Here is a 25,164-nt window from a genome sequence, read left to right as displayed (position 1 = left end):
GTTATTCCTTCTCCCTTTCCCTACTCTACCCTTTGGAATGAAGTCACTATGTACAGCCCGTACTTAAGAAGTGGGGAGTTGTGTTCTACCTCCTTGAAGGTGGGGTATCTACATAAATTATTTGGAATTCTGCGCGAGAGATTTGTCTCTTCTTCCTTGTTTATTTGTTTATTCAGTCAATTCTTTTAAATCAGTACTCATGAATACTTATTTTTTACTTGAGGTTATAATCCAGTAATACTTTATTTTGTTCCTCAGATTGTTCCAATTTTTGTTACTGGGAGCCCTTTCAAGTTGGCTCTTATGTCCCCTTGATATACTTCCATCATTGTGTTTTTATTTGAGTCCTTCCTTTCTTTCTGGTACTGCAAGATGCTCCAGGCTCACATTGTATATTTCCTGCCCCATCCCTAGAATCAGCCATTTCTCCAAGGAACTCTGGTTTCTTTTATTACAAAGAAGTTTCACTACTTGAAATTATATTATTTCTTAGCTTTCTATTTGTATCTTCCACTAAAATATTAAGTCGTTAAGCAGGACCTTTTTTGCTTCTTCACTGCTATATCTCTGTTACCTAGAATAGTATCTGGCACATAGCAGGATGTCAATAAACGTTTAGTGAGTGAGTGAATAAATGAGTAAAGCCAAGTAGTATACCTTTTTATACATGCATTCTTTTTTTTTTAACTTTTTAAAAAATAAATATATTTATTTTATTTATTTATTTTTGGCTGCATTGGGTCTTCATTGCTCTGTGCTGTGTGCGGGCTTTCTCTAGTTGCAGTGAGCAGGGGCTACTCTTCGTTTCGGCGCACGGGCTTCTCAGTTCAGTGGCTTCTCTTGTTGCGGAGCATGGGCTCTAGGCGCGCAGGCTTTAGTAGCTGTGGCACGTGGGCTCAGTAGTTGTGGCTCGCGGGCCCTAGAGCTCAGGCTCGGTATTTGTGGCACACAGGCTTAGTTGCTCCGCAGCATGTGGGATCTTCCTGGAGTAGGGCTTGAACCCATGTCCCCTGCATTGGCAGGTGGACTCTTAACCACTGTGCCACCAGGGAAGCGCTATACATGTATTCTTCATGGCACTTTGACACTCATAAGAATTTGATTAAAGGATAGATGTATAAATGGATGGATATATAGATGTATGAATCAAAAAATGAATGAATGACTAAAAAGATGGATAGATTATTGGATGTATATATGAATCAAGAAAGAGATGGAAGTTGATATTATTACTATGCATTCCAGTTTTTCATGATAGAAACTGGGTGGTGGTGGCCTCATTCTTGATTCCTTTCACACTTTCTTCTCCCACGTTCAGTCAACCACTAAGTCCTGCCAATTTTACATCTCAAATACCTCTTAAATCCTTTTCCTGTTTTTTAGTCCAACTGCTGTTGCCCTAGAGCAGGCTCTCTTCATCTCTTGCCTGGATGCTGCTATGGCCTCCTAAGTCATCTGCCTTCAGCCTGTTCCTGCCCCCAACACCATCCACGTTCCAGCCAGAGGGCTCATATAAAATACGACTTTGCCCGTGTCACTCCTCTGCTTAAACCTTCAGAGTAAAGTCAAAAATCCTTAGCACCTACAATGACACGAACATTGGCCATCTCTCTAGCCTCTCCTCTGCCGTTCTTTACCTTGCACTGATTTGTATGCCTCTGAAATATCAAACTGCTGGTAGTTCCCACCAGGGATCATGCTGCTTCCCTGTTCTGTCCTTTGCTCATACTAGTCCCCCCTGCCTGGAATGCCCTTTCCTCACAATCCATAGCTCAAAATTCTTACCTGTTTCAATGTGGAAAGCATGTAACTTTGTAGTTGTGATTATGCTTATTAGCAGGCCCAAGAATAGAGAGCGAAATTTAAGGAGAGTTGTGCAAGTGAGAGTAAATTGATCTTTAAATTTTGTGCTCTAGGTAGCTCACTTGACTCACCCTTTTCCCTGTCCTCATCTCCTCTCCTAGATTGGGAGCTTCTTGAGGGTAAGAACTTTGTCTTTTATTCCTATAATCCCTAGCACAGTGGCAGGTGCTCAGTAAATGTGGGAAGGAGGAAGGATGAGTTAGAAGTCCACTGCCTGGGCCTTCAAATCCAGACTCTGTCTCTTACTAGTATGGGAATTTGAACAAGTTCCTCTCTGTTCCTCAGTTTCCTTATCTGTTGAAAAGAAATAATAATAATATCTCCATTATAGAATTGTTTTTCCATGTTAAGGGAAATTATCTATTTCATCAAAATTTAAAATTGATTGACCTAAAATTCTTTACAGTATTCTGTTATGATTTAAAATTTTCTACTATATTTACCACTATGTCCCCTTTAAATTTTTTTGATATTGTTTATTTATGCCTTCTCTTTTTCTTGATTGAGCTTATCAAAAGTTTTTATTGATCTTCTATAGTATCTCTATTTCCTAATTTGTTAAAATTTGGCTTTGTGTTGTGATTTCTTCTTCCTACTCTCTTTTGGATTAGTCTGTTCTTTTTTCATTTCTTGAGTTGGATGCTTTTTTCCAGCTTTTGCTTTTTTTATATAAGCATTTAAATCCACACATTTACCTTTAAGTATCACATTATCTGCTTCCCACAGCTAATTTTAATTTCTAAATATCTTCATTTTTTTTTTTTTTTTTTTTTTGGCGGTACGCGGGCCTCTCACTGTTGTGGCCTCTCCCGTTGCGGAGCACAGGCTCCAGACGCGCAGGCTCAGCGGCTGTGGCTCATGGGCCCAGCCGCTCTGCGGCATGTTGGGATCTTCCCAGACCAGGGCACGAACCCGTGTCCCCTGCATCGGCAGGCGGACTCTCAACCACTGCGCCACCAGGGAAGCCCTAAATATCTTCATTTTGATTTAATTTTTGTCCCATGAGTCTAGAAGCATTTCCAAATGCATGGGACCCTTGTTATCTTTTTGTTGTTAAGTTCTATTTTGATTAAAGAAAGTGGTTTATTGATTTTCAAAAATATCTGATGAGATGTACTCTTCTGTCTAGTATGTGATCAGTTTTTTAGATGTTCCATAGGTGCTTGAAAGGATAATCATTGGCTGCCTCATAGGGTATTGTGAAGATAAATATTAGATAATACCTATAAAGCCCTTGAAACAATACTTAGCACTTAGATCTGGAGAAGTAGTGGCTCCCATTGTTTTTTTTTTAAATTAAAAAAAAATTATTTATTTTTTGGCTGTGTTGGGTCTTCGTTGCTGTGCACGGGCTTTCTCTAGTTGCAGCGAGTGGGGGCTACTCTTCATTGCAGTGCACGGGCTTCTCATTGTGGTGGCTTCTTTTGTCGTGAAGCACAGGCTCTAGGCGCACGGGCTTCAGTAGTTGTGGTGTGGGGTCTCAGTAGTTGTGGCTTGCAGGCTCTAGAGCGCAGGCTCAGTAGTTGTGGCACACGGGCTTAGTTGCTCCACAGCATGTGGGATCTTCCCGGACCAGGGCTTGAACTCATGACCCCTGCATTGGCAGGCGGATTCTTAACCACTGTGGCACCAGGGAAGTCCCCCATTGTTGTTTTGTTGTTATGGTTGGTGGGTGACAGTCTTAGCTGTTGCTCTGTGTGTCACTAGGTGCCCTGGGAATTAGGGAAATTGAGCCCTTTCCTGCAAGTCAGTGCTCTACAATTAAGTATCTGCATTGGCTATAGGGTTGATTAATTTTTGACACACACAGAAAACACCACTCAGCTCATTATAGTAGAAACAGTTCAGAGTTTGAGTCAGACTGACATGCACTGGGGTCCCGGCATGGCCCCTCACTAGCTGTGTGACACTTCCCCTCCCCCAAACTCCTCTTTCCTTACTTGGGTATGATCTTGGACTTGCAGCGTTGCTCGGAAGATTAGGTTAAATGCGTTCAGCATAGGGCTGGATAAAAAGTAGACCTTTGAGGGCTTCCCTGGTGGTGCAGTGGTTGCGAATCTGCCTACCGATGCAGGGGACACGGGTTCGTGCCCCGGTCCGGGAAGATTCCACATGCTGCGGAGTGGCTGGGCCCGTGAGCCACGGCTGCTGAGCCTTCGCGTCCGGAACCTGTGCTCTGCAACGGGAGAGGCCACAACAGTGAGAGGCCTGCGTACCGTAAAAAAAAAAAAAAAAAAGAGAGAGAAAGTAGACCTTTGATAGTGTTGGTTTCTTTTCCTTTCCTTCTACTGAGCCTGCAAGGAGAGAGAGGAAGGGAAGTTAGAGCTGTAAGGTTACAGCTGTCTCCACTCTCCTTTCCAGGACTTCTCTCCTTAGAAAGCCTAATTTTCATCCATGCAAGGCTGCGCTTCTCTGATGCTCCTCCCTAGGGAGCAGCTTGAAACCAGCCTGACTGAGGGAGAGGGAAGAATAAGGGAAGAGGATGTTGACATATGCAAATCAGCACCCAGCCTCCTGCCAAATTAGTGTGACACCTGCTTGGGTAGAATTTTCCTTTTATCTCCTATCCGGAGCGGGCCAATTAATTTTTCAGGCTACCAGTTATCCCATAGATGACAGCTCCTCAGACCCTCAGTGAGAGCAGGGTCAACCTCCTTGGCTGCCACACAAACTTGGGATTTTGCCTTTGCCCTTTCTAGGGTCCCCAGGTAGGCTGAACGTCTCAGGGACATCTCTGTCTTGCCCTCAGCTTTTGCTTCGCTTCCCTCAACACTGACTTTGACCTTTCCTACTTTCTCTCCTTTAAGCCTCAGTCCCAGTGTGCAAAATGGGTTGGTTGGTTTTCCTACTTTTGAATCCAAGGAAGAGGAGGCACGAAACACATGGAGGGCAGAGCTAAAGGGGGCAGAATAAGGGAAGCCTGGACAGGGGTGTTTCAAAAACAGTCTCAGACAGAGAATTTCCTGGCGGTCCAATGGTTGGGACTCTTTGCTTCCACTGCTCAGGGCACAGGTTCAATCCCTGGTTTGATTGGGGAATCCCTGGGGAACTGAGATCGCGCGGCCAAAAAAAAAAAAAAAAAAAGAAACCTCAGACAGAGATTTCTGTCTTTGCCTCCTTTCTCGCCACTTCCTTTAGTTCCTTTGCCTCCTGTCATCCTGTCATTTCATCCCTCCCATTCTAATTCCCACACATAGCTCGGACAACGTTCATTTACTCTGCTCCTGCCTTGAGGCTACCAGAGAAAACCACAGAACTGTGCCCATTGGCTCCAGGGTCTGATTTCCAGTCGTAGTCAGGCCTCCAATGTCCCTTGGTTATCTTTTTTGTTTTTTAAAATACCTATCTATTTATTTATTTATTGGCTGCATTGGGTCTTTGTTGCTGTGCACAGGCTTTCTCTATTTGCAGTGAGCGGGGGCTACTCTTTGTTGTGGTGCGCAGGCTTCTCATTGTCATGGCTTCTCTTGTTGTGGAGCACTGGCTCTAGGCGCTCAGGCTTCAATAGTTGTGGCATGTGGGCTCAGTAGTTGTGACACATGGGCTTAGTTGCTCCGTGGCGTCTGAGATCTTCCTGGGCCAGGGCATGAACCTGTGTCCCTTGCATTGGCAGGCAGATTCTTAACCATTGCACCACCAGGGAAGCCCCCTTGGTTATCTTTGTAATCATCCCCAGCCCTTGATCTCTTTCATTCTTCTGCTATGGGTATTTGGGCTTGTTTCCAGTTTCAGCTGTTATGAATAAGGCTACTATGGATATTCTCATACACTTCTTTTTGTGGACATATATTTTTCTTTTTCCTGGGTAAATATTTAGGAGTGGAATTGTAGGTTATAGGGTAGGTGTATATGTGTATGTTTAACTTTATAAGAAAGTACCAACAGCTTTCCAAAATGGTGTACCAGTGGGGGCCCTTATTAAAAAGCAAGATCCCTGTGCTCTGTGCTGGACTTACTGAATCAGAATATTCCAGGAATAAAGGAGAGACAGCTGTATTTTTAGAAAGCTCCTTCTGTAATTTTAATGCAGCTAGTTCATTAATTGGCATTTGGAAACCCCTGGACAGCACTAAGAATCTTTACTTTCTTGTTTTTCATTCCCTCCTTAGTAAATGTAATTCTGGCTTCCATGTTCACCATGTGTCATGCTTGTAAATAATGAAATAGTTGACTAACAGTGATTTAAGAAGTAAGAACATTTATTTATCTCATATAACAAGAAATCCAGAGGTAAGTAGCTTCAGGTTTGGGTAATTTCACCACTCAGTAATACCATCAAGGGTCCAGGCTTTGGAGAGTTCCCTGGTGGTCCAGTGGTTAGGACTCGGTGCTTTCACTGCTGTGGCCCCGGGTTCAACGCCTGGTTGGGGAACTAAGATCACACACACATACACACAGACAGAAACACATACACAAAGATCCAGGCTTTTCTCATTTGCCTTCCTCAGGGTGTTTGTTCCATTCTTGAGCTTGTCCCCCCCACAGTCCTAAGACAGCTGCCACAGCTCTGAACAGCATGAGCTCATATACAACTTTCAAGGCAGGAAAGGAAGGGGTTGAAGATATATATTGTATTGAAAAGGAAAATCTTTTCCATAAGCTTCTAGGCTTATTCCCAAGTCCCTTTGCCCAGAACTAGGTCACTTGTCTATCCTTGGGTTTAAAGGAGTGGGGGAAGGTATACTGAGAAATTATCCAGCCTCCCTTTTAGTGGGAGGTAGTCCTTGTAAGTAGGGAAGGAGGGTGGGAAAATAGCTTTGGGGCAAATAATTAACAGTATCTCCCACAAGACCTCACTACAACTGCTCTTTTGGTCACCTTAATTGCTAGATCCAATGACTTCTCTCCAGTTTTCCTTGTACTTGACCTCTCTGTGATGTTCTACATTGCTGGCTCCCTCTTTCTTGAAGCTCTTCTTTTGTTTTCTGCTACATCTCTCTACATCTCACTTCCTGTCCATTACCTTTCTCCTCTTTTTGGTTGGCATTACCCTGGGTTTTTAACCAGACCCTGTCTGGATACCTCTGAGCTTCTAAACCAAGCAATCCACCCTAACAATGTGACTAAGACCTAATGAGAGCTGTTTGTGGCCTACCCCTTGAATCTTTGTATTTGGCCATGGGCTTCCTTTCCCGCCTATAGTCGTGATTCTCCCTCTGCTATCTATCTCTGGCTCTTCTCTCCATGACAGAGCTATTGCTCTTGATAAGGTTCTTTACTTAAGGACAGAATTTTTTTTTAAGTTATTTATAACTTCCCATAGGGTAGGTCCTGGAACTGAAGGGCCCATTGTTTTCAAACACTCCTGGGGTTTTCAAATAGAAGTTGAATTGCTCCACAAAATTAAGACATGATGTATTTGGAGTCCCAGAGTTTAAAAGATCAAGAAGAGAGACACTAGAGTCAGTTGAGAGCTGGGTGATGGAAGAGTTGAGAAGGACCTTCAACTTATGGCTGCATAAGAGAATTTGGATAGACATGTCTAGACCTGATTTTTCAAGTGAAACCATGTAGGTTGTGACCCCTCTCTGTGACTGCACAAATTTTTATGTAAAACTTCTGAAGCTACCATGTAAGTGTTGTGACTTGATTTCAGACAGACATCAGTGAGGGGGCCAAGGTTTATGAGGCTGGCATTGTGGACAGCGCCACATCTGAGTCACACCCAGACTATTGAAGTCTCTCTCTGATCTCTTAGCCTCTGACCTGCAACTGCTTCCAGCCTACCCTCCATGTAGCTGTCAGAAAGATCTAAGACACAAACCTAGGTCATTTTCTTGTGGGATCTTACCCTGACCACGGATTGAACCCTGTGCCCTGTGTAGTGGGAGCACAGTCTTAACCACTGGACCGCCAGGGAAGTCCGCTTTAATCTTTTTTAAAATTTATTTTTCTTTAATTATTTGGCTGCACTGGGTCTTAATTGCGGCTCGAGGGATCTTCGTTGCTGCTTGCGGGATCTTTAGTGGTGTGTGGAATTTTTAGTTGCAGCATGCGGGATCTTTTAGTTCTGGCATGTGGAATCTTTAGTTGCAGCATGTGAACTCTTAGTTGCGGCATGTGGGATCTAGTTCCCAGACCAGGGATAGAACTGGGACCCCTGCATTGGGAGCGTGGAGTCTTAGCCCCTGGACTACCAGGGAAGTCCCCTGCTTAAATCGTTTAATGACTCTCTAGTTAGTGTTTTTCAAACCTGGGGCTCATGGATCACTGTGGATGTATTCTCAGGGGTCTTCAGTACCCTTTAAGAAATGTATTATTTGGGACTTCCCTGGTGGTCCAGTGATTGAGAATCCGCCTTCCAATGCAGGGGACGCGGGTTCAATCCCTGGTCAGGGAACTAAGATCCCACGTGCCACGGGCAGCTAAGCCCACGTGCTCTGAAGCTTTCACGCCACAACTAGAGAGCCAGCATGCCACAACTACTGAGCCCTGTGCTGCAATAAACAGTCCCGCATGCCGCAACGAAGATCCTGCATGCCACAACTGAGACCCGATGCAGCCAAATAAATGAATAAATATTAAAAAAAGAAATGTATTATTTAATTTCGGGATTAATTTTTTTAAATGTAAGCATAGTCTGTAATACCCAGATGACTACCTTATAGCCAAACACTTTGAGATTTTAGTGTTGGTTTGCACTTGTATTTATTGATTGGGTTGGTGAGAAGTGATCTTCTGAAATGACAGCATTTAATTTTTTTTAAATTTAATTAATTAATTAATTTGTCTGCGTTGGGTCTTCATTGCTGTGCGTGGGCTTTCTCTAGTTGTGGCGAGTGGGGGCTACTCTTCATTGCAGTGCGTGGACTTCTCGTTGCAGTGGCTTCTCTTGTTGCGGAGCATGGGCTCTAGGTGTGTGGGCTTCAGTAGTTGTGGCACACAGGCTCAGTAGTTGTGGCTCATGGGCTCTAGAGCGCAGGCTCAGTAGTTGTGGCGCACGGGCTTAGTTGCTCTACAGCATGTGGGATCTTCCTGGACCAGGGCTCAAATCCATGTCCCCTGCATTGGCAGGCAGATTCTTAACCACTACGCCACCAGGGAATTCCCCAGCATTTAATTTTTAATTCTGTAATTATTTTTATCTCATTGTTCAAAGATATATCCTCAGCACCCAGAACAGTGTCTGGCACATTGTAGGTGTTCAGTAAAGATTTGTTGAATAAATGAATGAAGGAAACATCTCAAACTGGTTTCTGATATCCTTGGGGATTTGCTACAGTTTGAGATCTCCTTAGCATGGCATGTGAGGCTCTTCACAATCAAGCTAGGAATACTCGACTGGTAATTTTACCAGACGGCCTGGGCAGGATGTGGAGGCGTAGTCCTTTTTAGAAAATAAAAAAGCAAAAGTATAAAGGATTTATGTACATTCTGACAGGACAGACATGATATGCAAATTACTTGCAAATATAATGCAGATGGCATGCAACTCCTCATGCAAATGAGTGTCCTGTCTTTGGAAACAACTGCTGGAGCATTCACTAATTTGTCTGTGATACTGGCAGTAAATCTTTTAAGGGCTTAGGATGCAAGTTGCTTTGGTGGGGATGTGTGTGTACTGGGGAGGAGGAGGTGGTGGGAGGAAGTCTCTTAAATGTCAGTGTGGTGCTGTAAGCCTGAAGCTTAGTATGAAGCTTAATACAGTATGCAGCTTAATATGAAGTTATTCCTCCATGATATTCCAAAGACTGGCTTTTTGGATTCGGCAGAGGGTGTGGGGGCAATGAAATGCAACTCCTTGTACCCTTTCAACTCTTTGGCAACCTCACATCTTCTGTCCCACCCATCTCACACTGCCCAAGCTCTGGTCTACTGGAGCAGAGAGTCAGAAATCCCTGGCCTCAGGTTCTCACCATGAGGACTGCAGAAGAGCCTATGATAAGAGCTCTTGTAAATCATGTCTGAGGGAGGTTAATGTGGTGGGAGGATGTGGTGTTCTGCATTTCCTAATCTCATGACAAGAAAAATTTAGCTGAATTTCTGCTAGACCTATTTGAAAAAGATGGTTGGTTACAAGAAGCATGGGGGCTTTCTGAGAAATATTGCTGCTTAATTTCAATGCCAATGATGCAGTATCTCACTAAGTTGGAAGCTTACTTGGAAATCTAAAGGAAAAAAATGTCAACTGTGATTTTTTTCATTATAAAACCTGTTCTTCCCTGTTCCTGATGTAAAAGGAAATTTTTGGTTACACAGACTCTTCTACAATGATTATAACAATGTTGGGCAAATGAAATAAAAGAGCCTCTAGTAGATACACTTTGAAGTAACTCAAAATCTGTTTTTTCTCTGACACTTTGCTTTGCAATCAGAACTGGGTTCAAATTCCCACCTCCTGGATACACAAACTTGGCAACTTACTCAACTTTTCTGAGGCTCAGTTTCCTCATCTGTAAAATAGGAATAATAGTAGAAACCTCATGAAGTTGCTAGCAGGGTTAAATGAGATAATGCAGGTACTTAGCACAGTGCCTGGGTCATAGTAAGCATTCAGTAAAGTAGTTATTTGCAGTGGTCATCTGTGGATTTGCTGCCTCGAGTCCATTCACCCTGCATCTGCTATCTGTTCCACATTTCCTTCTGGTGAAACATCATTCTCTCCTCAGTCCGTGTTGTTCTAGTGAAACTGACTCCACCCTCAGCACCAGGAGTAGAGCCTGTGACTTAGGTTTAAACCAATCAGATGATTCCATCCTCCAGGCCACAGTGATTGATTAAAAAATGGGGCCATACATGGAGTTACCATATGATCCAGCAATTCTACTCCTAGGTGTATACCCAAGGGAATTTAAAACAGGTCTTCAAATAAAAATTTGTATAGGAATGTTCATAGCAGCATTATTTATAACAATGAAAAATGGAAACAACCCAAATGTCCATAATGTGATGAGTGGATAAATAAAATGTTGGTATATTCATACAAGGGTAATATTATTCAGCCATAAAAAGGAATGAAGTACTAATTCATGCTACAACATGGATGAAACTTGAAAACATTGTGCTAAGTGAAAGAAGACAGGCCATATGTTATATGATTCCATTTATATGAAATATGCAGAATAGGCAAAGCTACAGGGACGGAAAGTACACTAGTGACTGCCAGGGATTGGAGGAAGGGAGAATGGGGATGATTGCTAATGGGTCTGGGGTTTCTCTTTGAGGTGCTGAAAATGTTTTGGAATTAGATAGTGGTGATAATTGTACAACACTGTGAGTACGCTAAAAACTACTGAATTTCATACTTTAAAAGGATGAATTTTTAGTAACTGAATTATGTCAATTAAAAAAAAACTAAACTTGGGACTTCCCTGGTGGTCCAGTGGCTAAGACTATGCCCTTCCACTGCTGGGAGTGCAGGTTCCATCCCTGGTTGGGGAAGTTCCTCATGCCGCGTGGTGCAGCCAAAACACTGCCCCCCCAAAACAAAAAACACTAAACTTAAAAAATAAGGGCACATGACTCAAGCAGGCCAATGCGAGCCAATAAGACTCAATCCAATTATTTAGAGCTATAAGGGTAGCAAACTCGTTTCCCTCTTGCCGGTCTCCAACTTGAGAGAATACAGGGTCTGAACGTGCTGACCTGTCTTGCTTTGTGTAGAGCCTGAGACTGAATTATCCCACCCAGGTGATAGTAGATCCAAGCCATGGAAAGATCAAGACCTGGTTATACATTGGAGTTTGTCTGTGACCTTCCTGGTTTTAGGACTGAAAGTCCTGTGTCCCATGTTGGTCACCCTAGTTGGAACTCTAAACCTACCTCTGCTTGACACTCAGGACTCTGCCTGTAGACTCTCCACGTACGTGAGTCAATAAATTCCCTTTTTGTTTTAGCAAGTGTCATGGGTTGGGTTTTCCAGAGGCAGGAACTGAGACTGGGTTCAGGGTTCCAGATGTTCATAGGGAACAATACCTATGAAAGGAAGGAGGCAGAAGAAGATTGGGTGGAGGAAGAAGTCCTTCGCCAATCCAAGAGAGAGCTCTGGAACTAGTATTGCCCTTCAGAGAGTCCCACACTGAACCAAAATGGTGGGCCCACTATATGCTTCTTTGTTTCTTTTCACCTGCAAGCTTATAGTCATCCTTCAAGTCTCAGTCTAAATGTTACCTTTTGGGGGAGTCCTTTCCTGGAGCCATCAGTGTTGTTAAAGTCCCATGGCATTTAGAGCATATGTAGCAATCTGATTAACTAGTAATTGTTTTTTAGTTTTATGTTGTCTTCCTCGCAGTCTTCTAGCTTCATGAAGGAAGGGACTGTTCTGGCTAGCTATTTCTAGGTAACAAACTACCCCAAACCTTAGTGGCCTAAAGCAGAGGTTGGCATAGTAGGACCCATGTGCCAGATCCAGCCTACCACCTGTTTTTTTGGTTGTTGTTTTTAAATTAATTAATTAATTAATTAATTTTTGGCTGCACTGGGTCTTCGTTGCTGTGTGGGCTTTCTCTAGTTGCGGCGAGTGGGGGCTACTCTTTGTTGTGGTGCGCAGGCTTCTCATTGCGGTGGCTTCTCTTGTTGCGGAGCACGGGCTCTAGGCACGTGGGCTTCAGTAGTTGTGGCACACGGGCTTCAGTAGTTGCGGCTCACAGGCTCTAGAGTGCAGGCTCAGTAGTTGTGGTGCACAACTACCGAGTTGTGGGCTTAGTTGCTTTGCGGCATGTGGGATCATCCCGGACCAGGGCTTGAACCTGTGTCCTCTGCATGGGCAGGTGGATTCTTAACCACTGCACCACACCTGTTTTTATATAACTGAAAAACTAAGAACTTTTTTTCACATTTTTAAGAGGTTGTAAAAGAAACCCCCTAAACAAGAACAATATGTGACAGAGTTGGTACGTGGCCCACAAAGCCTAAAGTATTTACTATCTGGCCCTTTATAGAAGAGGTTTGCCAAAACAACCATTCTGTTACATCTCATGATTTTGTGCAACAGGACTTCAGGAAGGGTTTGGTTGGATGATTCTTCTGCTCTATGTGATATTGACTGGCACCGCTCATCGGCACTCAGCTAGAAATTGGTCTGGTCTAGAGGGTCCAAGAAGGCTTCACTCACATGTCTGGTACCTTGGCAAGTCAGCTGGAAGCCTGGGCTCAGCTGGGCCCCTTTCCATACTGTCCCTCCCTCAGAGTGATTGGACTTATGAAAGAGTGGCTCAGGTATCCAAAAAACCAAAATGGAAACTCTGAAAGATGGGGCTTATAATTGAAGAGTGTCACTTCTTCTGTACTCCATTGGTCAAAGCAGTCACAGGCCAACCCAGATTCAAAGGGAGGGGAAATATAACCCACCTCTGAATGACAGGAGTGCAAAAAAGTTGAGGCTTTCTTTAATTTACTTGAGGACTAAGTCAGCTCACTCACCATATATTGCCAGCTCTTAGCATACCACCTGGCTTATGAACTCAGTAAATTTGTTAACTAATGGATATACTCTGGTAGATAAAAGCTGACCTATTTGTAATATGAAAATATTAGATTTACAGCTAGATCAAAGCTGAGGTCTAACTGGACTCTCAGAAGCACTCCATTCCACATGTTCCATGGGTCATCTCTACCATGCCGCATCTCTCAGAGTATTTGAACTTCAGTTTCCTTTTTGGTTAATGAGGGACAATGTATCCTGCATCTCACAGGATTCCTATGAGAATTAAATGGTATAATGAATGCAAGAAAGTGATATAAACTGTAAAGTTCTGTTTAACATTAGGTTGTCATTATTATCATTGTTCCCCAGGATGAGGAGTGGACAAGGCCAGAGCCCGTAGATCCCCAGCCCTGGAGAAGGACCCCTTAACCTTACCCCACTCTTCAGCTCTTACCCCTGCCAGTTCCTGAGGAACACACATTAGGAGGGTTCCCATGGCTGTGCAGTCCAGTTCTAGCCAGGGAAGATTTATTTCCCCACAGTGGCTCTAATGATGGTTCAATGGGTCTCATAATTCCATAATGATCTTGGTGCCAATGCCTCCCATCCTGGGCGTCTCTGCAGAGGCTGTGGGGAAATGGGAAGCCACACTAGGTAAACAAATAAGAATGATTAGTTGCATGTGACCAGCCCCTTGACACCTGAGCTGGCCTGTTGTGTGCTCCAACATATGGACTAATAAAGACACTGCTGAGAAAAACCACATTCAACTTGTCACTCTAACCCAGCTCAGAAAATGCAGTATTCTTTTCCCCAGAAGAACCCCCTTGAAACCCTCTGTCCCAGAGACACTGCCATACCTTTCGTTTTTTTGTGTCTCATTTTTGACTGGAAGGAGGATTTGTCTGCCTTAGTAATACCTCTTCCAACCTTTCTGCAAAAGCTCCTATAGAGTCTGGGCATGATGTATAATATGTATGTACGTCTGAGAGTGGGATAATTATTTAGAATATAAGTAGGGATATAAAGCCGGATCCCCTGTGTGAGTCTATAAGTACCCACGTGTGTATATGTGTGTGATTTAACTTTGCCCAGCTTCTAGCACAACATTTGTGTAGCCAACAGGCATGGAAAAGAATAGTAATAGCTAAGAACTATTCAGCACTTACTGTGCCAGGCACCGGGCTGAATGCTTTATATATATTATCCCATTTAATCTCCATAACAATTACTGAGGTGAGTACTAATATTATCTCCTTTTTACAAATAAGGAAACACACCTCTAACATTGCTTAAAGTTAAAGCAACTTGCTTAGTTAGTGAGGGGCAGTCAGGACTTAAAACGTCTGTCCAATTTCAAAGCCTGTTCGTACACTGCTCTACAACCCCAATTCTGGGCTCTCTGCTGACAACGATATTGGATTTGATGATCCAACGTCCTGTGACGTGCCACATGGCAAGCCTTATTCTCCACATGTGATCTCCCAAAGCTTTGGTGCTTGGGGACCTTTATTAGGGACAATGTCAGAGGAGAGAAGGGTTCAACCAGTAGAGTACGGCAGAAATAATGCTACGTGACTTCTGAGGCTAGATCGTAAAAATACCATGCACCTTAATGCTTGGTTCTCTTGGGATGCTCATTCTTGGAAACCAGCCACTAAGTTGTGAGGAGGCCAAGCAGATCCTGGGAGAGGCCACTTGTCAGTGTCTTGGCTGACAGCCCCAGCTGAGGTCCCAACTGACAGCCAGCGGCAACTGCCAGCCATGTGAGTGAGAACCATGCCTTAGTTGAGCCACGCCAGTGGACAGTGCATAGAGCAGAGTCTATTCTTCCCTGCCAAACCCTGCCCAAATTGCTAAATAAATGACTGTGGATGCTTTGTTATGTGGCTGTAGCTGTCTGCTCTGTGTGTGTGTTCCTGTGATTCAGTGCCTTTGTGGGTGCCCATAGGCAGTACATTTGTGTCAAATGTCTGTGTACATGAGTAGGTGTGTGGTTGAAGGTGTTTCTGGAGACAGAATCATGGCTCTTGGGGTTTAGCTTTGGCCTCAGTGGGAGCTGTTTGGTGAGAACCCTTTGAATTTTTTTTTTTTTTTTCGGTATGCGGGCCTGTCACTGTTGTGGCCTCTCCCGTTGCGGAGCACAGGCTCCGGACGCGCAGGCTCAGCGGCCATGGCTCACGGGCCCAGCCGCTCCACGGCATGTGGGATCTTCCCGGACCGGGGCACGAACCTGTGTCCCCGGCATCGGCAGGCGGACGCTCAACCACTGCGCCACCAGGAAAGCTCCTCCCCTCAACTTCTTGCTCTCAGCTTCTTGCTTCTTCCATGTTGGCAGCTCGATTTAGCTTTTCTGGGAACGCAGAGAGCTCTCTCTAGCTTCACAGTCCTGCCCTTGCACTGACTATCAGCCTCTCAGGACCTCTAAAGCACTGTTTCTAACAGAGCTTTTAGCGGTGATGGAAATGTTTCATAATCTGCACTGTGCAATATGGTAGACATTAGCCACATGTGGCTCTTGAGCACTTGAAATGTGACTGGTGTGACTAAGGAACTGAGCTTAAAATTTTATTTAATTTTAATTAATTTAAATCTAAATACTGCATGTGGCTATTGGCTACTGTGCTGGACAGCACAGCTCTGAAGAGTTCAGAGAGAAGAGTTTTTCTTTTATTTGTAAAATGGGGATAAAAATTGGCCCTATCTGCCTCATAGGGCTGTCTGAAGCAAACAAGATGATGAATGTGAAAAAGTTTTATTCACATAAGGGATCTGGAAAGATAGACAGAAGTGTGAACTTATAGCTCTTTGTTAAAATTTCTGTTTTATGGCCCTTGCTGGACTGTGTTGATTTGATCTGTTTACATTTCTGTGTCTCTCATCTGACTCTGAGCTCTTTAAGGGTAAGAACAGGTGGGATAGTATCAGAGATGTATCCTCACCGCATGTAGCACAGTACTCATATTCAAGTAAATAAAATGTCTGGAGTTCAGAAGTGATTCCTGGCAGCAGGATTTAAAGTGTACGGTGAGGGACTTCCCTGGTGGCGCAGTGGTTAAGACTCTCCATGCTCCCAATGCAGGGGGCCCGGGTTCGATCCCTGGCCAGGGAACTAGATCCCACATGCACGTCGCAACTAAGAGTTTGTATGCCACAGCTAAGGAGCCTACCTGCTGCAACTAAGACCTGCTGCAACCAAATAAATTAAATAAATAAAAAAAATAAAGTGTATGGTGAGAGCTGGGATTGGGGGGTACACACAGAGGAGGGGGCAGGACAATGGGGTGGTGAGACAGAGCTAGGGCTCCGGCTCCCCACACTCAACATTCTAGGGCCACCCAGAGAGAGCAGGGAGCCAATTCCTGATGTCAGGAATGCTTTCACACAACTGGGTATCAGGCTTGTCGGAGATTAATTGGGAAAGTTTGATCAGAGGAGAAATGATCTATTCACACATTTTGCTTGTTGAGGTAGGCCAGATCGATCATATAAATCTCTGCCTAGCCAGGGCTCTGGGGGTGGGTGCTGCTGTGGTTTCCTTTAATTGATGGTGGCAAGGTTGAAGGTGGTTCCCCAGGCTTTTTACCTTTCCAAGGTTTTGCTCTTCTGGGGAGTGAAAGAGGGAACTTGGAAGCTCTCCAACAGAGTTGTAAGGGACAGAAGCCTTTTTAGTTGTTGTTCACTTATTGAAAAGGAAATTTAAAACTTATTTCCGCTCAATTCCAAGAGTAATACAGGGAAACAGAGAAGAGACCAACGTAATCCCACCACCCAATCTGATCCTTGGATTTCAAACTTTCCACCTTTACAGTGGTCCTTCTTGTTTGGGGGCCACAAGAGTAGAGGCAATCTGCTTAGGCCCAGCCCTGCACTCTGATTTTAGCAGCTCAATAGGCTTGAGCTTGGAGCTAGTTCCCCTGGGAAGGGGTTCTCAATCAGGGCTTTTAGAGGTTTGGGGATTGGGGGGACACAGAATTTTCCTTCTGCACATATTTGAGCTGGTTAGATCTGTCCCAAGAAGGAAGCCAGGCTCCTGTGAGTGTTGGCAGCTCTGTGTCCAGCTGGACTCTTCTCTTGGCTCATGCGTTTAAGTATGAATTCTGAGATTTGAGTTATTCTATTTTTAAGCATCTTACTCTTGTAGTACTTTATTAATATCTTTTTTATAACTTGTGTCAGGCTCAGTTGTAATTTATATGTTCACTATGCAATGTACCACTGATGCAGTAAATACTTGTTGAACATTTATTATCTGTCCTCATGGTACTAGGCAGTGACACAAACTAGAATTATTCCTGGGCCCAGCTATTCTCACCAGCCTCCTGGGTGTTCCATGGGAAAAGTGAGCTGTTCCCTGTCCTTTCCCACCCAGTCCCAGGGAAGTATCTTATGTAGGTTTTTCTAATAAAGTGGCACTACTCACTGAAGCCTAGGGGCTTGTTCTCTCTTCCCAGGCTACTAACCAAAGTTTGTTCATGGCTGTGAAGTCAATCATCCATCTGCTTGAAGTAAACATAATCAAGAAAGTAGATTAACTGCTAGAAGCTCACATAATACATGGAAAAGGGAAAGGAACTAAACAGATAGGTTGATTGTTTGCTCTTATTATTTAGATTGTCCTTTCTCTGACTTAAATTCCCAGTTATAGCACTTTCAGACTGTATGAACTTGTATAAGTCTTTCAACCTCTTTGAGCCACAGCTTCCCCATCTATAAAAAGGGGGTGACAGCTCTGATCTTAAGAAGTTATGAGGAGCTTCCCTGGTGGCGCAGTGGTTAAGAATCCGCCTGCCGATGCAGGGGACACGGGTTCGAGCCCTGGTCCAGGAAGATCCCACATGCCGCAGAGCAACTAAGCCCGTGCGCCACAACAACTGAGCCTGCGCCCTAGAGCCCGTGAGCCACAACTACTGAAGGCCGCACGCCTAAAGTACATGCTCCACAATGAGAGAAGCCATCGCAACGAGAAGCCTGTGCACTGCAACGAAGAGTAGCCCCCACTCGCCACAACTAGAGAAAGCCCGCATTCAGCAACAAAGATCCAACGCAGCCAAAAAAAAAAAAAAAGAAGTTATAAGAAGTAAATATAATGTATACACAACACCTGGCATATATAAATAAGATATTCAGTGGTAGAACGGAATTACAGCTGATGGTGACTTTCATTTTTAAAATAATTAGTCGTTTTCAATTCACACATTACATAAGTATATAAAGTAGGTGACTTGCTGGTGCCCTATTCTGCATAAATTTTCTAAGGACTGTTTATTGCTTCACACTTCTTACTGCTTTATCCCAACTGAGTCACACCAGTTTGATTTTTCACTCCCTACCACCTCTGGTTTCTTTTTAGCCACACTATGCGGCTTGTGGGAATCTTAGTTCTTCAACCAGGAATCGAACCCACGTACCCTACAGTGGAAGCCCGGAGTCTTAACCGCTGGACCACTAGGGCAGTCCCACCTCTGACTTTTTTCTGATGATCCTTCCGCTAGAAAGAAGTTAAGCTCTGGTTTAGGAGCAAAACTAGGCCCGCGGGTACCTCACGCTGGCGGAGGGATACTGGGGTAAATAAGTTCCAGGAGGTTTGCTCAGATAGACGCTAGGGGGCGGGACTTAACAGAAGCCGGGAGGGGTGGGGCTGACAACTGCGAGTGCGGGAAAGGGAGTGAGGCGGCCGTAAGCTGTCCGGAAGACGACAGTTGGGCGTGGAGGCGAGTGACATAATAGCCGCGCGCTCACGGCTTCTGACGGTGGCCGCTGCGTCTGCGTACAGGGAGCTGGTTGCCGCTGCGGCCGCCTGGAATTGTGGGAGTTGTGTCTGCCCCTCGGCTGCCGGGCGGGAAGCCGAAGGTAGGGGCGGTGAGGGCTGCCCGGCCCTGGGCCTGGGCTTGGGGCTCCTCCTGCCAGAGGCCTCGGCGCCTTCCCAGTACTGTTGTGGGGTCCCTACATATCGCCCCCCGCCCCAGTGTCTGCGAAGCGGGACGTACAAGGGGGCTCTGGGCTCCTCACTGGTTTCCTCAGACCTGGCCTCTCAGCCCAAGGCTGCCTTCCCTACTTTTCCCTCTCAAAACGTCTCCCGTAACCCTGTTTAAAGGCCAGGAGATGAGGCAGTGGGCCTCCGAGACGGGCTTTTGGCTTCGCATCTGTTTTAGTTCCCTTCCCTGTTCCCTTTTCCCGGCCTCAGTTTCTGCATTTGTCCAGCTGCTCCAGTGTTGACATTCTGGTGTCTCTTCACCATGTGGAATTGAGCCCTACCCGCGTCGTATTTCCACTCCTGTCTTGTGTTATCCTTTGCCCTGGTAGATGAAATACTTGCCTTTAAAGTAGGGGTTAGAGACTTGGGTGTGTTTCAGATCACCCAGAAGATTGTGCATATCCCTGGATTTTACTTACAGGAATTTCGGGTAAAGTGGGGCATGGGCACCTGCAATCCTTCCCAGGTGGTTCTGATTTAGGTGGTCCGGAAATCCTCGCTTTGAAATTCTCTGCCAAAGAAGGCAGGAGAAAATCATTTGAAATATGAGCCCCATGTGGGAAAAACAAGGAGTCAGGAAATGCCCAACACCTAAGAGGCCAGTGGGGGTTTCCTTTGCACTAGAGGAGCTAGAGGGCTGTTTGATGCCTTAAAAAATAATAATAATTTAAAAAATATGATTCATATGTAAGATCAATTTTCTGATACTTTTAAATGCTTGGCCTCGATTCAAGTCCAGCTGGCTTTCTGGCCTAAATAAAACAAAACAAAAAGGCAAACTGCTTTGGGGGATTGAGGGGGTTAGATTAAACCCAGACTAGGTAGGCAGGTAAGGAATGAATCCTCCATGTTTGCTAAGAGAAGAAATTGATTTTTATAAACACAGTGTTTGTTTTGACAGTGTGAAAGATGTGTTTTGTATCTGTGTGTGTTTTTAGCTCCCAACCTACCCAAGCTCTTTTCTTTTATGGTAAAACTAGCCAGATTTGGAGATTGGATAGGATTTTGATGGGAGTCAGGACATGAGGATATTAGGATTGATGTTTGTTCAAAATGGATCAGGACTTGGTCTGTGGCTTCAGTTGAGAACATGGACCTTGGGTTTTAAAGGTGTTGCCACACCAGATTTATTTTTACCTTTCTTTTGGGTGTTTGGTGAATTTTATCAGCTAATTAATACATGTGCTGTTCTGATGAAATTGGCAACAGAGAAGACTTATTGCTCCCATTTTACAGACGATGGGAATGGGGAGTATGTTAGTGGGGATGCGGTAGCTCAGGAATGAGAAATTGCCTTGTCCTCTGATTCCTGCTTTCTTCACCTTTCCTGCTGTCTTTGAATAGGAGCTATTCTCTGCAGAGGCCAATTTTGAGCCCTGGTGTGTTTCATTGACAGGAGAAAAGGATAATGAAGTGAAACTGAAAGTTAAAAAAAAGGGTTTGAAATGAACATGCCAGAACTTAATTCTCACTGAGTCTTGTTCTCCTTTAGAATGGTATGTGTAGGTGCAAGTGGCCGGGGTTGTGGGTGGCATCACTTAAGTGATATGGCCTTTGTTTTTTGTTTTTGTTTTTTTTGGCCGCACCACCTGGCATATGGGATTTTAGTTTCCTGACCAGGGATCGAACCTGTGTCCCCTGCATTGGAAGTGGAGTCTTAAACACTGGACTGCCAGGGAATTCCCATATAAAAAAAAATTTTTTTTTGATATGGCCTTTGTACAAAGTAGTTTTGAAAATCCAACTCTGACAGAGACATTTTTGAACCATATGAGAGATCAGTTTCATTAATACATGATACCATACTTTTTTTTTTTTAAAACCCCAAATGGCATGGGTAAGCAGCCTTGTCCCTTGACTTCAGATGAATTAACAGTTCATTTGAAGCGGACCTAGTGGTGAACATGAGTTTTTTTTTTTTGGCCGCACGGCGTGGCTTGTGGGCTCTTAGTTCCCCTACCAGGGATTGCACCCGGGCCCTCGGCAGTGAAAAGGCAGAGTCCTAACCACTGGACTGCCAGGGAATTCCCTGAACATGAGTTTTTTAAAAAATTTATTTATTTATTTATTTTTGGCTGCGTTGGGTCTTCGTTGCTGCGCGCCGGCTTTCTCTAGTTGCAGCGAGCGGGGGCTACTCTTCGTTGCAGTGTGCGGGCTTCTCACTGTGGTGGTGGCTTCTCGTTGTGGAGCACGGGCTCTAGGCGCGCGGGCTTCAGTAGTTATGGCGCACAGGCTCAGTAATTGTGGTGTGTGGGCTCTAGAGCGCAGGCTCAGTAGTTGTGGTGCACGGGCTTAGTTGCTCCATGGCATGTGGGATCTTCTCGAACTGGGCCTCGAACCCGTGTCCCCTGCATTGGCAGGTGGATTCTTAACCACTGCGCCACCAGGCAAGCCCCTGAACATGAGTTTTGATTCTGAATCTATTTCTTATTAGCCATATGACCTTGGACAGGTTATTTCACCTCGTAGGGTTGGTTTTTCCAATGGATAAAAATGGGAATAATATTTTAAAGAGTGGTTAAATGAGGTAGTAATATGAAAGCTCTTGGGACATAGGAATGCAATAACTGTTTTCACCCTCAAAGAATGAAGATTTGCTATAAATGAGAATATTCAAAAAGACAGGAGCGTTTGTAAAGGCAAGTTGTGCCTTTTTCCATATAGGTGGATGCCTTCTAATTGTTATTTCATTTATGTTTGTGGATTCATGCTCAGACCTTCTCATCCTGCCTCCTGTCTTTTTCTTCATTCATTTTTTTTAACATCTTTATTGGAGTATAATTGCTTTATTTTACAATGTTGTGTTAGTTTCTGCTGTATAACAAAGTGAATCAGTTATATGTATACATATATCCCCATATCCCCTCCCTCTTGCATCTCCCTCCCACCCTCCCTATCCCACCCCTCTAGGTCTCCCACCCTCCCTATCCCACCCCTCTAGGTGGTCGCAGAGCATAGAGCTGATCTCCCTGTGCTATGCGGCTGTTTCCCACTAACTGTTTTACATTTGGTAGTGTATATATGTCCATGCCACTCTCTCACTTCGTCCCAACTTACCCTTCCCCATGTCCTCAAGTCCATTCTGTATGTCTCTGTCTTTCTTCCTGTCCTGCCCCTAGGTTCTTCAGAACCATTTTTTTTTTAAGATTCCATATATGTGTTAGCATATGGTATTCTCTTTTCTTTTTTCTTTTTTTTTTTATGGGGTGTAGATATTCTTACACCTGTTTTATAGTTTAGGAAATGTAGAGCCAGGGAGTGGTCTCAGTTAATGGTACTCATGATAGGGTTTTTTTTTTTTTTTTTGAATTTTATTTATTTTTTTATACAGCAGGTTCTTATTAGTCATCCATTTGATACACATCAGTGTATACATGTCAATCCCAATCTCCCAATTCGGTATTTGTTTTTCTCTTTCTGACTTCACTTTTTATGACAGACTCTGGGTCCATCCACCTCACTACAGATAACTCAATTTCGTTCCTTTTTATGGCTGAGTAACATTCCATTGTATGTATGTGCCACATCTTCTTTATCCATTCATCTGTTGATGGACACTTAGGTTGCTTCCATGTCCTGGCTATTGTAAATAGGGCTGCAATGAACATTGTGGTACATGACTCTTTTTTCTTTTTGCGGTACACAGGCCTCTCACTGTTGTGGCCTCTCCCGTTGCGGAGCGCAGGCTCTGGACGCGCAGGTTCAGGGGCCATGGCTCACGGGCTCAGCTGCTCCGCGGCATGTGGGATCTTCCCGGACCGGGGCACGAACCCATGTCCCCTGCATCGGCAGGTGGACTCTCAACCACTGCGCCACCAGGGAAGCCCACATGACTCTTTTTGAATTATGGTTTTCTCAGGGTATATGCCCAGTAGTGGGATTGCTGGGTTGTATGGTAGTTCTATTTTTCATTCATTTTCTATCCTTTCCTGAGTGAAGCTGTGCTGTGGAGGCCATCTGCCAGTTTCTTGGAGTAAGCCTCTTTTCAGGAGAGCTAATCTGAACATTCTTACAATGCCAGCCCCTTGGTTGTGGATTGCTGGGGATTTTTCTCTGGTGCTTAGATCACGCTCTGTAGCACAGGAATCTCTAATGCCTGGATTTGGTGTCAATTTGGAGACCTGTCCTTGTGGAGCTAATCTTTTCTCTTTCTGAGCAAGGATGAATGCTTTATCCTTCTCTGAGTCGGCTTTAAGCTGAAAGTCTTAGTCTTCCATAACATAGAGCTTCTTATTTTAATTATAAGGAAGGAATATCCTGCCCTTTTCTTTTCTTTATTTACTTTCACCAAGGGTTTTACTGCTGAGTAGGGGAGGAGGATAGCCTGTTGTCATTCAGGTGGGGCTGTCTGTAACCCCTGATTACTAGCTTCAACAGTAATTGAGTTTGTCTTTGGGATAAAAACCTCATAAAAGAGGCTGCTCAGGACACATGTGAAGAACCTGTCAGAATTTTCCTGATTTGTGAAGAGTTTACACCTGTAAACTTGTGTAAACCTGTAAACATCCTCACTTGTGCAATTTTCTACCTTGGAGATAGTGAGAATCCAGGAGCAACTGAACTATGTTTAGCCCAGACTGATACACAAGGGTGTGGTTATGTTGGCTGGCTATGTCTGCCTTCATTCTCCTAATAGTGTCCTAGGCACTATTTGAGGCATTGAGAAGTGACTTAGTCAATTATGGGTTGCTATAACAGAATACCATAGATTGGGTGGTTTAAATAACACTTATTTTCCACAGTTCTGGAGACCGGAAGTGCAAGATTAGGGTGCCAGTATCACGAGGTTCTTGAGGAAACTGGGTTGTCCCTTTGGACATCTAATCAAGTGTTTCTCAACCTTTTTTCATTAGCACCTTTTGAGACATTTTTTTCTCTAATTGCCCCCCTGCCTCCAGTCAGTGGAATTTTAATACCACAGATGTACTGTGTATCTGTTTATGTACTGTGGCTCTTTGGAGGGCCACAAACTGTTGTAATATCTAAGATTTTTTCTTCCCCAAGAATCAGTTTTCACCCCTTTGGGGGTGATTTTGCCCTCATTGAGAATGCATGGTCTTATCCTATATTGTCTCACTAATACAGTCATCAAGGCTTGTTTTCTATCTAGAAATTCCAGCTGTTACGATAAGCTTTTTCAACACCTCAAACACCAAACTAGTGAAAGCAGGAGAATATTATCTCATTCAGTCCTCACATCAACCGTGTAAGATAGTTGGTATTATCCGCATTTTACAGATGAAGTAACTGAAGCTTAGTGAGGTTAAGTGATTTGGTCAAGTTCAAAAAGTTTGGTGTAGTCAGTCTTTAAATCCAGTTCTGATTCTAGAGCTATTTTTGTTGACTCTGCTGCCCATCCCCACTCCTCAGGAGTCTGCAATCATCAGCAGGATAATCAACCATTCAACTTATTTTCTCAAGGCCCTACTAGGTGCCAAGCCCAATGGAAAATGTTGTGAAAAGAGAGTTCCTGCCGTTGAAGAGATCACTGAGTAATGTCTTACATGTTGCAGATGCCTTAGGGATAGTGCCTTTGTTACCCTCTTCTGTTTGGGCCTCTTATGAGATGGCTGGCTCTAGCTAATGGCTGTCATGCAAAGATTGGAGCTAGCTGGCTTTTAGGAGGGTCAGAGCTGTGGATTTGTCCTTACTAGTTCCATTTTCCAACCAGCAGAGCTGTTTCTAATCACTGAGAATGTTATGTACAGGGTATAAACAAATGGGTGTAGCAGGCCCAGTAAACTCATTGGCCATTAGATGTTTGTAATCATGAGGATTAGTAAGAATGTTGTTTATTTTTTTGCTTATTGATGTTCTTAATAATTCAGAGCAGAAGTTGTTTGTCCCTTTCTGAAGTTATTCTATACTGTCTGCCTCAAAGCCTAATGATGTTAAGAGATTCGGGAAGAAATGGAATATGGGTGGAGGTAGGAGGGATATTTTTACTTGGACTTCTCCA

General features: G+C 44.1%; 1 protein-coding gene across 6 annotated transcripts in view; it reads left to right on the top strand.

Moving 5' to 3' along the window:
- The window catches only part of SIL1 (SIL1 nucleotide exchange factor), a 313,491-nt gene that overhangs the window by 28,951 nt on the left and 259,376 nt on the right, over positions 1–25,164 (top strand). Inside the window, exon 1 of one of the 6 annotated variants that reach the window (XM_089908486.1) lies at positions 18,901–19,081. The exons of 4 other annotated variants lie outside the window; for them this stretch is intronic. The gene's annotated coding sequence lies outside the window, so the exon portion shown is untranslated. Of the gene's footprint in view, positions 1–18,900; positions 19,082–25,164 lie in introns of those variants that run through there. One more of the 6 variants, XM_022588915.3, reaches the window with a different exon arrangement.

Source organism: Delphinapterus leucas, chromosome 3 (assembly GCF_059928025.1).
Source record: "Delphinapterus leucas isolate spDelLeu-1000000601 "Yukka" chromosome 3, BTC_Dleu_Yukka2, whole genome shotgun sequence".
NCBI classification, from domain to species: domain Eukaryota; kingdom Metazoa; phylum Chordata; class Mammalia; order Artiodactyla; family Monodontidae; genus Delphinapterus; species Delphinapterus leucas.
The sequence above is the reverse complement of the archived record's forward strand: the minus strand, read 5'-3'. Positions and strand labels throughout refer to the sequence as shown.